Below are 15,218 nucleotides of genomic sequence, written 5' to 3'. Positions count from 1 at the left end.
TGTGAATACATAGACAAACATATAGTCACTAGTATGCCTCTACTTGACTAGCTCATTAATCAAAGATGGTTATGTTTCCTAACCATAGACATGTGTTGTCATTTGATTAACGGGATCACATCATTAGGAGAATGATGTGATTGACATGACCCATTCCGTTAGCCTAGCACTTGATCGTTTAGTATGTTGCTATTGCTTTCTTCATGACTTATACATGTTCCTATAACTACGAGATTATGCAACTCCCGTTTACCGGAGGAACACTTTGGGTGCTACCAAACGTCACAACGTAACTGGGTGATTATAAAGGAGTACTACAGGTGTCTCCAAAGGTACATGTTGGGTTGGCGTATTTCGAGATTAGGTTTTGTCACTCCGATTGTCGGAGAGGTATCTCTGTGCCCTCTCGGTAATGCACATCACTATAAGCCTTGCAAGCAATGTGACTAATGAGTTAGTTGCGGGATGATGCATTACGTAGCGAGTAAAGAGACTTGCCGGTAACGAGATTGAACTAGGTATTGAGATACCGACGATCGAATCTCGGGCAAGTAACATACCGATGACAAAGGGAACAAAGTATGTTGTTATGCGGTTTGACCGATAAAGGTCTTCGTAGAATATGTAGGAACCAATATGGGCATCCAGGTCCCGCTATTGGTTATTGACCTAGAATGGTTTTAGGTCATGTCTACATAGTTCTCGAACCCGTAGGGTCCGCACACTTAACGTTACGATGACAGTTTTATTATGAGTGTATAGGTTTTGATGTACCGAAGTTTGTTCGGAGTCCCGGATGTGATCATGGACATGACGAGGAGTCTCAAAATGGTCGAGACATAAAGATTGATATATTGGAAGCCTATGTTTGGACATCGGAAGTGTTCCGGGTGAAATCGACATTTTACCGGAGTACCGGGAGGTTACCGGAACCCCCCGGTAACCTAATGGGCCTTATTGGGCCTAGTGGAGGAAGAGGAGAGGAGGCCTAGGGGCAGCCGCGCGCCCCCAAGTCCGAATTGGACAAGGAGGGGGGGCGGCGCCCCCCCCCCTTTCCTTTCCCCCCTCTCTTCCTTCCCCCCAAGTCCTAATCCAACTAGGGAAAGGGGGGAGTCCTACTCCCAGTGGGAGTAGGACTCCTCCGGCGCGCCTCCTCCTAGGGCCGACCGCACCCCCCTTGCTCCTTTATATACGGGGGCAGGGGGGCATCCTAGGACACACAAGTTGATCTTCAAGATCGTTTCTTAGCCGTGTGCGGTGCCCCCCTCCACCATATTCCACCTCGGTCATATCGTCGCGGAGTTTAGGCGAAGCCCTGCGCCGGTAGAACATCATCATCGTCACCACGCCGTCGTGCTGACGGAACTCATCCCCGACACTTTGCTGGATCGGAGTCCGGAGATCGTCATCGAGCTGAACGTGTGCTGAACTCGGAGGTGCCGTACGTTCGATACTTGGATCGGTCGGATCGTGAAGACGTACGACTATATCAACCGCGTTGTCATAACGCTTCCGCTTACGGTCTACGAGGGTACGTGGACAATACTCTCCCCTCTCGTTGCTATGCATCACCATGATCTTGCGTGTGCGTAGGAATTTTTTTGAAATTACTACGTTCCCCAACAATCCCATCCCATCCACCACGTGCACGGTTGACGGAAGAGCAGGCCTTCAAAACCTCGCCTCTTGAGATCGTGTATGGGAGAGGTGCGATTAGGTTTTTGAGGAGCGTTCCCGGGTGCCCCTACACCCTCATGAACAGTAAATGAAGTAGACAAACGTAGATGAAGTATTGGAAAGGTGAAGGCGATGTTTGTCTACTTCATCTACATTGTCGTCGCCTTCACCGAGTATTGGAAAGGTGTAACAGTTCCCGGGTGCCCCTACACCCTCATGAACAGTAAATTATGTATTATTTAATTTGATTCATACTAGTATGTATAATTCACCAACTGTCTTCCGTAAAAGAAACCATTAATCTCAGGTGTTATGGCATCTCGATGGAAAAGTACTTTCCTACTAAGAGCACCTTGTGATGAGAATATCATCCTTTTTTCCTACTAACATAAGAGATGATGAGCAGTCAGCATCACATGGTAGCTAAGCAGCTTTATCGTCGCCTGATAGAGAAAAGGCGACGACGCCCTTTTACTTAGCCGTGTCGCCCTTTTTTGCTTTCACAGGTTCAAGTCCAAGTGTTCTCACTCACCAAAACCTGAAGCAGTGTACGTACGTGCCCTAGACAACGGCACTTCAGTTTCAACTCAAAGTCCAGCAGAGAGTTGGTGGGAAAGATGGTGCAATCTAATCATGTTTTTTTGCCACCACAAATAATTCATCTATGCAAATGTGCTATAAATATCCATGCCCCAGCAAGCTAGCTCAAGGCAACACACGCACGCTCAATAGTCTGCACTGCACACGCACACACACAGTCGGGTGCGATCGAGAGCATGGCTGCCGCTAGTGCAAGTGCGGGCCGCGCCGGCATGAACGCTAGTAGTGCTCTGTGCGTCGTCCTGCTAGTCGTCATGGCGGCCGGCGGGGCGTCGGCGCAGCTGTCGACGGGGTTCTACTCGAGCTCGTGCCCGGGCGCGCTGGGCACAGTCGCGTCGGTGGTGCAGTCGGCCGTGGCGAAGGAGCCGCGCATGGGCGCGTCCATCCTCCGCCTTTCTTCCACGACTGCTTCGTCCAGGGCTGCGACGGGTCGCTGCTCCTGGACGACACGGCGAGCTTCCAGGGGGAGAAGACGGCGATGCCCAACAACGGGTCGGTGCGAGGGTTCGAGGTCATCGACGCCATCAAGGTGGCCGTCGAGAATATCTGCCCCGGCGTCGTCTCCTGCGCCGACGTCCTCGCCATCGCCGCCAGGGACAGCGTCGTCGCCGTACGTATAGGAGCCCACCTACTCCTACTTCCCATGCAGATTATATTACATGCAACGAACGACATGCATGCTGAAACTGTGAGTATGTGTAGCTGGGCGGGCCGAACTGGGCAGTGAAGGTCGGGCGGAGGGACTCCACGACGGCGAGCTTCAGCGGCGCCAACAACAACATCCCCCCGCCGACGTCGGGGCTCGCCAACCTCACGTCACTGTTCGCAGCGCAGGGACTCTCCCAAAAGGACATGGTCGCGCTCTCCGGTGCGTACCTCCACCCATCGCTCAAAGGATTAAATAATTATTCCCTTTGCATTAGCCAACTAATCTCAAATACTTTTGGATGATCACTGGTGCTTAAGAATGCAGACCTAATTTCTGGCAGCATGATAGAGAGAACGTAGGACTAATGTACAGTAATTAACAACCATGAAAGCGACGAGAATCGATTCCCATGTGGGAGAATATGAACCGTTTCACACTCTGCTTCTACTAGCTTTACTAGCTAGCTACACTGCACGATACAGCTGTATGTAGCCGGCATGATCGCCAACCGAACTGATAGCTAAGTTTTGACTTGAAAGCCTGGACATTGTTAATTTACTGGTGACGAGTTCAATCATCCGTGATTAGTGACTAGCAATTACTCGTACTACCAATTAGAAGTAGTTTCCATTACTTTTTAGGCCGACGAAAAAACCTGGCATTGGCCTGTGGTTGTCGGCATGGGTTTCTAGAAGAACCTCTTAGTTGTATTGCATTTTGCATGTCACAGATCTGAGGCCAGTATTCTAGCAGCCAGGCCACTTAACTTTTTCAGTGAAATGCCTGGCTCTGGCTTTACTTGAAAGATGCCTCCCATCACATATATATTCACGTGTCATTGGACTAATAATATTAAGGCAAGGATAAAGCTGGCCGTGTATCTCGGTTTGTGCTTTATTATCTATAAAGCGGGGTGAGAGTCCATTTAGATAGAAGAATAAAGCTGGCATACTACCAGATATCCAACTTGATTATGAATTAATCACAACCACACACGCATATGATTCCTTTTACTCTGTTCCATCACTGACTCAAATCCCTTTTTCTTTCTACCATTATTTTTAGAGAATATACGCACTTAGTTGCAAAGTAAGTGATAATAAAATAAAAGTGCCAAAACGTTCCTTTGGGGAAAAAGGGCCCAAATGTTCCCTTTTTATTCTAAAAAGGGGGAAGATGAAGTGTCCCTCATTACAAATTCTGTTTTCTCTGATTACATGCATGGACCTACGCAGGATCTCACACCATAGGCCAAGCTCGCTGCACGAACTTCTGAGCACACATCTACAACGAGACCGACATCGACAGCGGCTTCGCCGGGACCCGCCAATCGGGCTGCCCTCCCAACTCCGGCTCCGGCGACAACAACCTAGCACCGTTGGACCTCCAGACCCCGACCGCCTTTGAGAATAACTACTACAAGAACCTGGTTGCCAAGAAGGGGCTCCTGCACTCCGACCAGGAGCTCTTCAACGGCGGGGCCACCGACCCCCTGGTCCAGTACTATGTCAGCAGCCAGAGCGCTTTCTTCGCAGACTTCGTGGCAGGCATGATCAAGATGGGAGATATCTCGCCGCTCACAAGGAACAATGGAGAGATCAGGAAGAACTGCAGGAAGAGTAACTAAAATAACTATTACGATCAAGGTGATACAACGTATGTACTGAGAGATCCACGTTTTGTTGAAAGTTTGTGGTTCCACCTCGTTTTTTTATTTTTTGTGCTTCCACAATTTGTGAAATTAATATGTACTCAGTGATATGTCCGTTCATTGAATAATTCGACAATATATGAACCGTTTGTGTGTTGCATCATTTCTATATTTCACATGTACTACTTACGAGAGAATAGATGCTTGGAAGACAAGGCATATAACCATACTCTCGTTTCCCTTCCCTAACCCTAGATGATTAGGACAAACTCTTCTGTCCCGACTTCACCGGCGAGCCCGTGATTTGCCTCCCCTCAGCCTGCTGCTCCGGCAGCCGGTGACGGGAGGGGAATCCCGATGCCTCCAGTTCGGTTAGTAGTCTAGGTTATGTTTTTGTAGTCCTTGCAGGTGCGGCGCTCGGCGGATGTCAGCGATTCTTCTTCGAGTGTATCATCTGGGCTCGGATCCTTCTCGAGTTCGTCTGTCTGGGCGTAGTCGATGGAGCTCTGGCGTAGATTTGGTGTTAGTTGCTTCAAATATATGCAAGGGTTTAACGGCGATCAATGCGGCTTCAGGGCGCTTGTCCTTAGGGGCACGTCCACGAAGACTTTCTGGTTGTCGTTGATAAGGTCAAGCCGGCTCCGATTAGAAAGCGGCCATAGCGGTGTGTCAGTGACTTATTCTGACGGCAGTAGTGGTCGTTCGGCGGTTTCAAAATCTCGATGTAATTTTTGTTATGTTTGAGTTGGTTTTTCGATAAAGGGCGTCTTTCTTAACTCAGAACGTAGCATCAAGAAGATACAAATCATGATGAGTAACACCCGGCCTCTGCATAATTAGGATGCACACAGCCAAACACAAATAGTCTGAAAGAAAATAAAAAGATGACATATCGGACTAGTAGAGTCAAATAAGACCGTCACTATGCGTATGTTGAAGGATGTGATGGGCCGATACGGAGGTTATGCTGCCACCCATGTTGGAAAAAAACCTCCATGGCCACTCGCTCCAATTGCATACACACCACCTTGAACAGCGGTTGGAACTCCGTATGGTGAAGCATAGACCACGTACGAAGCGATTGCGTACAACGGAAAATAACCTGCAAAGGAGAAGAGATTTTGTCATTAAAAATCAGATCATTTCTACATAGCCAAAGCTACCATAACAAGGCATACGCTCCCATCCTTATTAGCGATTTGAATCTATAAGGAATACCGTCCAGCCAGTGACCGAAAATATTGGCAACACATGTGGGCGGATAAAGATTAGACATTATTTGGATGATTGCCCACGTAGAACATGCAAACTTGCACTAGAAAAAGTGGTGTCTGATTGTCTCGTCATGAGTACAAAAGCCACACTTCTTGCTTCCATTTCAGTTGCGACGGGTGAGGTTATCTTTGGTTAGCAACACTCCCTTCCGAAGGTACCACATGAAGATCTTAACTTTCAGTGGAATCTTTAACCTCCAGATTTTTCTTGTTATTATCCATTGGGACCTCTGAATGCGTGAGCGCACGGTACATCGAGTCGACTGTGAAGGACTCAGATGCAGCGAGGTTCCAGTGGGACACATCTCGTCCTTGTGTCAGATCGATCGTATCCAATCGGAACAAAAGATGTTTGAGTTGGTAAACTTTTATAATAGGTTGATGCTTCTCCCAATAAGAAAAGGCATTAAAAAAAAAGGCATATAATCGTAGATGGAACAAGTTAACCTAACGTACGGTAAAAAACGGAATTGTTGAACGGTCTAAAATCCTAGCTAGAGTCTAGCAGTGGGAGGGTGCGGCCCATCCGTGTGTTGTCAGTGCAGCATGTCCTACTTTTTCCTTTTTTCTTTTTGCTTTTGAGGGATGCAGCAAGTCCAACATCCTAGCTACTCCGACACGAGGTTATATATATGGCCATCAGTTATCTACTCAATGCCGGTTAGTTACGCTAAAGGCAACGTCGATGTCGATGATGTGCAGGTGCAGGTGCTTTTTTCTGAGTTACACACCAAACGATGATTTGATTGTGACGAACTAACAATATTTGTCGGCCACAGCCAAGAAATGTATGCATGTTTACACATATTCTTTGTTTTCGGATAGCTTACCACCCATATGCGCCAAGTGGTACTATATGTACACATTTATATATACATATTTCTAACGGCCGGGGTTGCTTTTTCCACGACGATCGCTGTCGGCCTGGGTATGTTGACATTTACCTATGTACCAGAAAGATTACACAGCAGATTAGGCTTTGGAACAAATCGCGCCTGACATGAACGTGCAGAACAACCAAGGGATCAGAACTGCACGCGTAACATTAAAGGCAACCGTAGCATTTTCTATTTAAACAACGCCAACTCGCGTAAGGAATTGGCAATGTTTCTCGCCGGCCCAGGGTTGCAGTCGGCATTGATAATTTAATGCTACGTGATATCTGCCTACTGGATACATAAGTTGTTATGAATGGTAGTACAACAAGGTAGTACAACAAGGTCGACATGTCCGAGTGGTTAAGGAGACAGACTTGAAATCTGTTGGGCTACGCCCGCGCAGGTTCGATCCCTGCTGTCGACGATTCTTTTTCCCCTTTGCGCTCCCATCCCCTTTTCTCCTGTCAATTACCAGCAAAAGAGGTCATGTGTGCTATTATATTTTTTATGCACATAGTTATATTAAATTTCATCAGTTTTTAAACAATATCCAGCTTTCCATTTTCTAACAACGTCCAGCCTTTCATTTTCTTCAGCAAACGGATGGAGATTCTTTTTCCCCTTTGCGCTCCCATCCCCTTTTCTCCAGTCAATTACCAGCAAAAGAGGTCATGTGTGCTATTATATTCTTTTTATATTTTTTATGCACATAGTTATATTAAATTTCTTCAGTTTTTAAACAATATCCATCCTTCCATTTTCTAACAACGTCCAGCCTTTCATTTTCTTCAGCAAACGGATGGTGCTAGAGATATCGGTTCTGTAGTTAACTCACTCTCACGACCTTGACTCGCCAACTTTTATGGTACTTAATGTTGCTTTCCTGTCTTTCGATTCCTATCATCTGATGTGTTGATGCTTGAGAAGAAGCTTTGGCATTGACACCTTACTTTCTTTCGTATAAGCCTTCTATTTTCTAACAACGTCCAGCCTTCCATTCTCTTCAGCAAACGGGATGGTGCTAAAGATATCGGTTCTTTAGTTAACTCACTCTCACGACCTTGACTCGCCAACTTTGGCACTTAATGTTGCTTTCCTGTCTTTCGATTCCTATTCATCTGATGTGTTGGTGCTAAAAATATCGGTTTTTTCCAGTCTATAGTACCACCAAAAGAGGTCGTGTGTGCTTTCATATTCTTTTTATTTTTTATACATATAGTTAATATTAAATTTCCCCTTTGCGCTCCCATCCCCTTTTCTCCAGTCAATTACCAGCAAAAGAGGTCATGTGTGCTATTATATTCTTTTTATATTTTTTATGCACATAGTTATATTAAATTTCTTCAGTTTTTAAACAATATCCAGCCTTCCATTTTCTAACAACGTCCAGCCTTTCATTTTCTTCAGCAAACGGATGGTGCTAGAGATATCGGTTCTGTAGTTAACTCACTCTCACGACCTTGACTCGCCAACTTCTATGGTACTTAATGTTGCTTTCCTGTCTTTCGATTCCTATCATCTGATGTGTTGATGCTTGAGAAGAAGCTTTGGCATTGACACCTTACTTTCTTTCGTATAAGCCTTCTATTTTCTAACAATGTCCAGCCTTCCATTCTCTTCAGCAAACGGGATGGTGCTAAAGATATCGGTTCTTTAGTTAACTCACTCTCACGACCTTAACTCGCCAACTTTGGCACTTAATGTTGCTTTCCTGTCTTTCGATTCCTATTCATCTGATGTGTTGGTGCTAAAGATATCGGTTTTTTCCAGTCTATAGTACCACCAAAAGAGGTCGTGTGTGCTTTCATATTCTTTTTATTTTTTATACATATAGTTAATATTAATTTTCTTCAGTTTTTAAACAACGTCCAGCCTTTCATTTTCTTGAGCAAACGGGGTGGTGCTAAAGATATTGGTTCTGTAGTTAACTCACTCTCATGACCTTGACTCGCCAACTTCTATTGTACTTAATGTTGCTTTCCTGTGTTTCGATTCCTATCATCTGATGTGTTGATGCTTGAGAAGAAGCTTTGGCATTGACACCTTACTTTCTTTCGTATAAGCCTTCCATTTTCTAACAACGTCCAGCCTTCCATTTTCTTCAACAAACGGGTTGGTGCTAAAGATATCGGTTCTTTAGTTAACTCACTCTTACGACCTTGACTCGCCAACTTTGGCACTTAATGTTGCTTTTCTGTCTTTCGATTCCTATTCATCTGATGTGTTGATGCTTGAGAAGAAGCTTTGGCACTGACACCTTACTTTATTTCGTATAGGGTTTTAACAGATAAACTATGTTACACTACTTCATGCAGTTAAAAACAGGAAGAAACGCTCAGGTTCAATCCCTGTTGTCGACGATTTTTTCCCCTTTGCGCTCCCATCCCCCTTTTCTCCAATCAAGTACCAACAAAAGAGGTCATGTGTGATGTTATATTCTTTTTATATTTTTATACATATATTTATATTAATTTCTTCAGTTTTTAAACAACGTCCAGCCTTCCATTTTCTAACACCGTTGAGCCTTCCATTTTCTTCAACAAACGGGGTGGTGCTTAAGATACCGGTTCTGTAGTTAACTCGCTCTCACGACCTTGACTCGCCAACTTTCTCCGGTACTTAATGTTGCTTTCCTGTCTTTTGATTCCTATTCGTCTGATGTGTTGATGCTTGAGAAGAAGCTTTGGCACTGACACCTTACTTTCTTTCGTATAGGGTTTTAACAGATAAACTATGTTACACTACTTTATACAGTCAAACAACAGAAAGAAAAATGCACTATAAGTCTTATGAAATAACAGATTATCCGTCGTAACCGAAACATTTGTGCCTCCACATCAGAAGCAATTAGTGAAAGCACTCCAATAATAGCAATTTGAATGGCTAAAGAAAGAGATTTTCAATATATGTGAATCAGGATGAAACAATGTCATATGAAGAATTGAATTCTCTGGTTACCAGAAGTGCACCGTTGCATTGTGCATGCTGGAATATGGCACGGCCGCTGATTCGTAGGACGAGTACGTTCGGATGTTTGAGAGCACATGCGTAGACGCCAAGGTTAGATTTGTGATTGCGGTCCTCGAGGTGTTTGGACCTCTGTACTTGAGAGAACCATAGTCACAGACAATGAAAAGGTCCACTCTCGAAAGTAAGAGGATGCCTAGGTATGATTGAATCTCTTGATTGCATGCACTGGAGATGGAAGAACTGCTCATATGCTTCATAAGGGCAATATCAGGGCCATGTTAACAAACATACCATCATTTTTTTAAGCAAGTTGCATCACAAGATCTTTGAATTTGGCATGTTTTCTTTGGCATACCCGGGCCTCGCAGTGATATCAACGTGTTGCAGCGATCTCCATTGTTTGGTAGGTTGACCGAAGGAAAAACTCTTTCGTGCAACTATACCATCAATGTTCATGACTGCAACATGGGCTACTATCTGGTTGATGGTATATATCCTCCCTTGACAACCTTCTTAAGACTATCTCTGACCCATTTGGTCAGAAAGGAGCTCACTTTGTCCAAAGACAAGAATGAGCTAAAAAATGATACGAAGTAGGCGTTTAGAGTGATCCAAGCCTTCTTTGCAGTTGTTTGAGAACCTGCAAAAACATGGGATCCGAAGACCTTGTTGGAGGTGATGAATGTTGTGTGACCATGCACAACATGATCATGGATGATGAGAGTGAAGATGATGTCGGAGGTCTGGAATTTGAGAACATAGATGGTTCGATCCAACTTTCACATCAGAATCCTACCACATTTAAGGAGTTTGTCAAAATGGATCAACAAATTTGACATCGAGTAACTCATGAATAGCTTAAGGAAGATCCGATTGAGCACATGTGGCTGCTTAAGCGGGAGAACTAAAACATATGTGCGAGTTAAATTTAAAGTTGAATTATTTTATTTTAAAACTTAAACTTATTTGGATTGTAACATTACATTTGAACTAGCGTCACATTTGGATATTTTCACTCTTCGAAGATTTTATGCTATTATTTTGAATGTTCTTTCATGAATATGAAATTTTTATATATCTTTCATTAATTCAATAAGCATAGGGTCAAAGATACACTTGCACAAGGATGAAGCTTGTATATGACATAAGATAAGCAATAAGCAGAAGTCATACTAGATATGAGAAATGAAACACACACGCATCATCCAAAAGTGGTTTACAAAACAGTTCATAAATAAAGCAAAAGAAGAACCAAGTCATGCTACCTTTTTTTTCTGCCTCTATCCTACCCTTCAAGCATCATGACTAGAACTATCTATCTAGCTATTCGACTCCCACAAGCACAAAAAAGCATGAAGAATCTTGAGGAGCTTCAGCTGAAGAAGGAGGCACATTCAGAGCTGGTTGAGGGTCATCTACAACTTCCAGAGCACAATTCTTAAGCACTTGGTCTAACCTTTCTAGGTTTGGAGCATTGCTCTTGGACAGATTAGAGAGCTCTTTCATCTGAGTGAGGATGGTGAGAGTAGAACAAATTACAAGGTCTCTGATACTAGATCAAAACGGAGTAGAGAGAGAGAGAGAGAGAGAGAGAGAGAGAGAATGAAGGAGGCTAGGGCTACAAACTACCACATGCAGACTGCTCGCTAATGATGTTGGCCAGGCCAAAAACACCTGCTTGCACCCATAGTCGAACTTCATCCTTGATAAGCTGTAAGTGAAGGAAATATTCCCTAGAGGCAATAATAAAGTTATTATTTATTTCCTCATATCATGATAAATGTTTATTATTCATGCTATAATTGTATTAACCGGAAACATGATACATGTGTGAATACATAGACAAAACTATAGTCACTAGTATGCCTCTACTTGACTAGCTCATTAATTAAAGATGGTTATGTTTCCTGACCATAGACATGTGTTGTCATTTGATTAGTGGGATCACATCATTAGAAGAATGATGTGATTGACATGACCCATTATGTTAGCCTAGCACTTGATTGTTTAGTATACTGCTATTGCTTTCTTCATGACTTATACAAAGTTCCTGCAACTATGAGATTGTGCAACTCCTGTTTACCGGAAGAACACTTTGTGTGCTACCAAACGTCACAACGTAACTGGGTGATTATAAAGGTGCTCTACAGGTGTTTCCGAAGGTACATGTTGGGTTGGCATAATTCGAGATTAGGATTTGTCACTCCGATTGTCGGAGAGGTATCTCTGGGCCCTCTCGGTAATACTCATCACCTAAGCCTTGCAAGCATGTAACTAATGAGTTAGTTATGAGATGACGTATTACGGAACGAGTAAAGAGACTTGCCGGTAACGAGATTGAACTAGGTATTGGATACCGACGATCAAATCTCGGGCAAGTAACATACCGATGACAAAGGGAACAAAGTATGTTGTTATGCGGTTTGACCGATAAAGGTCTTCGTAGAATATGTAGGAACCAATATGGGCATCCAGGTCCCGCTATTGGTTATTGACCTAGAATGGTTTTAGGTCATGTCTACATAGTTCTCGAACCCGTAGGGTCCGCACGCTTAACGTTTTGATGACAGTTTTATTATGAGTTTATAAGTTTTGATGTACCGAAGTTTGTTCGGAGTCCCGGATGTGATCACGGACATGACGAGGAGTCTCGGAATGGTCGAGACATAAAGATTGATATATTGGACGACTATATTCGGACACCAGAAAGGTTCCGGGAGTTTTCGGAGAAAACCGGAGTACCGGAGGGTTACCGGAACCCCCCCGGGAAGTAATGGGCCTTGATGGGCCCTATTGGAGAAAGAGAGGGGCCGGCCAGGGCAAGTGGCGCGCCCCCTCCCCTTGAGTCCGAATAGGACAAGGAAGGGGGGCGGCGCCCCCCTTGCCTTCCCCCTCTCCTACTCCTTCCTTCCCCCTCCTTCTTGGATTAGGAAAAGGAGGGGGGAAACCTACTTGGAGTAGGTTTCCCCCTCCTAGGGTGCGCCTCCCCTTAGGCCGGTCCCCTCCTCCCTCCCTCCTTTATATACGGGGGCGGGGGGCACCCCATAGACACACAAGTTGATCTACGGATCGTTCCTTAGCCGTGTGCGGTGCCCCCTTCCACCATATTCCACCTCGGTCATATCGTCGCGAAGCTTAGGCGAAGCCCTGCGCCGGTAGAACATCAAGATCGTCACCACGCCGTCGTGCTGACGAAACTCTCCCTCGACACTCGGCTGGATCGGAGTTCGAGGGACGTCATCGAGCTGAACGTGTGCTGAACTCGGAGGCTCCGTATGTTCGGTGCTTGGATCGGTCGGATCGTGAAGACGTACGACTACATCAACCGCGTTGTGCTAACGCTTCCGCTTACGGTCTACGAGGGTACGTGGACGAACACTCTCCCCTCTCGTTGCTATATCATCACCATGATCTTGCGTGTGCGTAGGAATTTTTTTGAAATTACTACGTTCCCCAACAGTGGCATCCGAGCCTAGGTTTTATGCGTTGATGTTATATGCACGAGTAGAACACAAGTGAGTTGTGGACGATATAAGTCATACTGCCTACCAGTGTGTCATACTTTGGTTCAGCGGTATTGTGAGATCAAGCGGCCCGGACCGACATTACGCGTACGCTTACGCGAGACTGGTTTCACCGTTACGAGCACTCGTGCTTAAAGGTGGCTGGCGGGTGTCTGTCTCTCTCACTTTAGTTGAACCGAGTGTGACTACGCCCGGTCCTTGTGAAGGTTAAAACGGAGTCTATTTGACAAACTATCGTTGTGGTTTTGATGCGTAGGTAAGAACGGTTCTTGCTAAGCCCGTAGCAGCCACGTAAAATTTGCAACAACAAAGTAGAAGACGTCTAACTTGTTTTTGCAGGGCATGTTGTGATGTGATATGGTCAAGACGTGATGCTATATTTTATTGAATGAGATGATCATGTTTTGTAACCGAAGTTATCGGCAACTGGCAGGAGCCATATGGTTGTCGCTTTATTGTATGAAATGCAAACGCCCTGTAATTGCTTTACTTTATCACTAAGCGGTAGTGATAGTCGTAGAAGCAATAGATGGCGTAAACGACAACGATGCTACGATGGAGATCAAGGTGTCACGCCAGTGACAATGGTGATCGCGATGGTGCTTCGAAGATGGAGATCACAAGCACAAGATGATGATGGCCATATCATATCACTTATATTGATTGCATGTGATGTTTATCCTTTATGCATCTTATCTTGCTTTGATTGACGGTAGCATTTTAAGATGATCTCTCACAAAATTATCAAGTAGTGTTCTCCCTGAGTATGCACCGTTGCCAAAGTTCGTCGTGCCGAGACACCACGTGATGATCGGGTGTGATAAGCTCTACGTCCATCTACAACGGGTGCAAGCCAGTTTTGCACACGCAGAATACTCAGGTTAAACTTGACGAGCCTAGCATATGCAGATATGGCCTCGGAACACGGAGACCGAAAGGTCGAGCGTGAATCATATAGTAGATATGATCAACATAATGATGTTCACCATTGAAAACTACTCCATCTCACGTGATGATCGGTTATGGTTTAGTTGATTTGGATCACGTGATCACTTAAGATGACTAGAGAGATGTCTGTCTAAGTGGGAGTTCTTAAGTAATATGATTAATTGAACTTAAATTTATCATGAACTTAGTACCTGATAGTATCTTGCTTGTCTATGTTTGTTTGTAGATAGATGGCTCGTGCTGTTGTTCCGTTGAATTTTAATGCGTTCCTTGAGATAGCAAAGTTGAAAGATGATGGTAGCAATTACACGGACTGGGTCCGTAACCTGAGGATTATCCTCATTGCTGCACAGAAGAGTTACGTCCTGGAAGCACTGCTGGGTGTCAGGCCTGCTGCTGATGCAACTGACGACGTTAAGAACGTCTGGCAGAGCAAAGCTGATGACTACTCTATAGTTCAGTGTGCCATGCTTTACGGCTTAGAACTGGGTCTTCAACGACGTTTTGAACGTCATGGAGCATATGAGATGTTCCAGGAGTTGAAGTTAATATTTCAAGCAAATGCCCGGATTGAGAGATATGAAGTCTCCAATAAGTTCTATAGCTGCAAGATGGAGGAGAATAGTTCTGTCAGTGAACATATACTCAGAATGTCTGGGTATAACAATCACTTGATTCAACTGGGAGTTAATCTTCCTGATGACAGTGTCATTGACAGAATTCTTCAATCACTGCCACCAAGCTACAAGAGCTTCGTGATGAACTATAATATGCAAGGGATGAACAAGACTATTCCCGAGCTCTTCGCGATGCTGAAAGCCGCGGAGGTAGAAATCAAGAAGGAGCATCAAGTGTTGATGGTCAACAAGACCACTAGTTTCAAGAAGAAGGGCAAAGGAAAGAAGAAGGGGAACTTCAGAAAGAACGGCAAGCAAGTTGCTGCTCAAGAGAAGAAACCCAAGTCTAGACCTAAGCCTGAAACTGAGTGCTTCTACTGCAAGCAGACTGGACACTGGAAGGGGAACTGCCCCAAGTATTTGGCGGATA

At 44.7% G+C, this 15,218-nt stretch overlaps 1 non-coding gene and 1 pseudogene across 1 annotated transcript; both read left to right on the top strand.

Annotated features, from left to right (window-relative positions):
• The first annotated feature begins 2,375 nt into the window (after positions 1-2,375).
• LOC119308484 lies at positions 2,376-4,740 on the top strand (annotated as a pseudogene).
• A 2,331-nt stretch (positions 4,741-7,071) lies between these two features.
• Positions 7,072-7,153, top strand: TRNAS-UGA. Its single transcript has one exon. It is a non-coding gene; the product is annotated as a tRNA-Ser (tRNA).
• Positions 7,154-15,218: the final 8,065 nt, after the last annotated feature.

Source organism: Triticum dicoccoides, chromosome 5B (assembly GCF_002162155.2).
Source record: "Triticum dicoccoides isolate Atlit2015 ecotype Zavitan chromosome 5B, WEW_v2.0, whole genome shotgun sequence".
Lineage (NCBI taxonomy): Eukaryota > Viridiplantae > Streptophyta > Magnoliopsida > Poales > Poaceae > Triticum > Triticum dicoccoides.
Note: the sequence above shows the minus strand (reverse complement) of the source record. Positions and strands in the feature narration are given on the sequence as shown.